The sequence below is a fragment of the Babylonia areolata genome, chromosome 6, assembly GCF_041734735.1.
Source record: "Babylonia areolata isolate BAREFJ2019XMU chromosome 6, ASM4173473v1, whole genome shotgun sequence".
NCBI lineage: Eukaryota > Metazoa > Mollusca > Gastropoda > Neogastropoda > Buccinidae > Babylonia > Babylonia areolata.
In genome coordinates this window covers 8,628,346-8,630,845 of record NC_134881.1, presented here as the reverse complement: position 1 = coordinate 8,630,845, position 2,500 = coordinate 8,628,346, and the positions used below count along the sequence as shown (strand labels likewise).

Sequence of the window (2,500 nt, the reverse complement as noted above, 5' to 3'; positions counted from 1 at the left end):
TGTTTTATTTACAATAGTTACATGGAGAAAAAACTAAGAGAAGAAGATATCTAGGAGAAGAACTAAGAAGAAGAAGTAATGAGAAGAAGACAACTAGGAGAAGACAGTGCCTGGAATGACACAAACAAATGTCATTGGCACAACATGTCGACACAAGTGAATAGTAAAGCACATGTATACATATTACATGGAAAGATTACCACTCGGGTTTGGGATACACAACAACATAATGCATATGTGTGAAGACCAAACGCTGACATCAAATGACATTTCTGATACATTTAAATAGCACAGTTAAAGTGATTGAAGCGATGCTGACTTGGTGAAAGTACACTGACAGTATAGATTAGGTAAAGCTTATACTGTGTCAAAGTGACTCAAATGAATCAGTTTATCATGTAGCACTATACTGAAGTAAGCCGTATAGGAGACAGCATGACAACTAAATTACAATTAACAGACTGATACATATCAGATGGTTTTAACCAATAACTGATATTAATCAAACACTATCTTGAAATCACAACAGCAGAATACTACACACATCTTAGAGTACTGAGCACACTGTAGCAGTACAACTGATATTAGTATGAAAGATAATACCTGAATAACAAACAAGATAGAGAATCAGTGGCTTAGATATAATACTGGCAAACTGATAGACCAGATAGTAAGTGAAGAACCATCATGGCTTAACCATTAAGTGGTGAATGAACTTTATGCACTCACTAGAACATTCTGGAACAAACTACTGTGTCCAAAGACGTCAGTGACTGTGACGTTAAGAAGAATCAAATGGACATATGACGACATGGCGATTTCTAGATCAATCATAGCGGATCTGTGACTAATATGTCAAAGCAATAACTGAACAAAGAATTAACTGAACAAAGCAATAACTGAACATACTCATATGAACACGAGGGTAATCCTGCAGTTTAGAATACTAAACTCAGGGGGCCGTTCAAATGAAAAAATACAGGTTGTTTTAGACTGACCTTGATGCGCTGAGTCGAATGCAACCCTCAGCTAAGCTCTACGGCCACTCCTTGTCAATGAAACAGAGACATAATAAATAGTAAACTCAGTCGGTCACTTCCCGAGCAACTATCGGCGAGCCATTTTGATTGCTGGTGACGTGGTGTTTACGTCAAAATGGCGTGCAGGTCGGGAAGGAGTACTACTTACCGTGCATTTGATCCAGTTTCGTGGCAAAAGTAGTGGTCTTAGAGCTTAGCTGAGGGTTGCATTCGACTCAGCGCATCGAAGTCAGTCTAAAACACCTTCTACTTTTTCATTTTAACGGCCCCTGAGTTTAGTATTCTAAACTGCAGGATTACCGAACACGAGTACTGTGTCGAATAATACAATTTACAAATCAACACATTCTACACACTAGTACTTACAGCAATACGTAGCAAGGTGTCAGCCGTTGTGGGAACACACACGACACAACACGCTGCTCGCGACACAGCAAGAGAGAGACAGCAGGCTCTGGTCAGATGACTGACCAGGTATGAAATGTCCACTGATCCCTCACTGTGCCAATTTATGCAAGATTAGCGGACCGCAAAGGCCGTCACGTGTGCTTGCAAGCAGATCGTCACTAATCACGGAGAATCCGATGACAATTGTGTTTGTTTAAAGGTGTTCAGTGACAGATTTCTAAATGATTCCTGAACCGATTTACGTCGGATAAGTTGCAAAAGAAAGAGCTCAAAACCTACTTTATAATGAGTATAAAATGAAGTGTTGGTTATTTAAGATGAATTTATAATCTTAATTTAAGTCACCTGAACAGGGTCAGTTTTAACGAGCTCGTCGCTGAAAATTACAAACTGCGTTAAATCAGTTTAACGTAGGCAAACATAAATGGAATAGATTTAAAGATGGAATTGCGACGATTCTGCCAGTATATAATACTTGTAGTTTACTGACCTGACAAAAGAGGTATTAATTAATTACAGTGGAACACAAACACAGATTCCAGCTCAGCCAATAGCGTACCGCGACGCGACACTGGTCGAGCCGTGAGCAGGTGGTTTGGCGAGGACAAAATGATGTAAGCGGAGTGACGTCACACATTCTGTGCGCGGGTTAGGAGGGAAAACTGTCGTCTGCTAATACAGCTTGTGCGTGAGGCAAGCTAATACAGCTCGTGGTGAGGCAAATATTGGAGCAAGCATAGTGCTTGGTCACATATTACCCTCGATAATAAAGATTTTGTCCTTTCTTGCCTTCTCTCTCTCTCTCTCTCTCTCTCTCTCTCTCTCTTCTTCTTCTTCTTCTTCTTCGAGCTTGTTTTAGGCAGCTTTACTCCGTTTTCGGGTAGAGTAAATATGAAGCAATGTGACAAAATGCATGTTATATTTGCCTGATTCCATTTTTCAGGGATGAATGTGAAAAAAATGCTTCAAACGGCGGGAGACCTATTCCATTTTCACGGGTCAATGCAATGTGATATGACAAGTTGCATAGTATATCTGGTGTCCGGTTCTAT

General features: G+C 40.1%; 1 protein-coding gene across 1 annotated transcript in view; it reads left to right on the top strand.

Annotated features, from left to right (window-relative positions):
- Positions 1-2,500, top strand: part of LOC143283217 (uncharacterized) — a 9,122-nt gene that overhangs the window by 2,221 nt on the left and 4,401 nt on the right. The gene's annotated exons all lie outside the window — the stretch shown is intronic.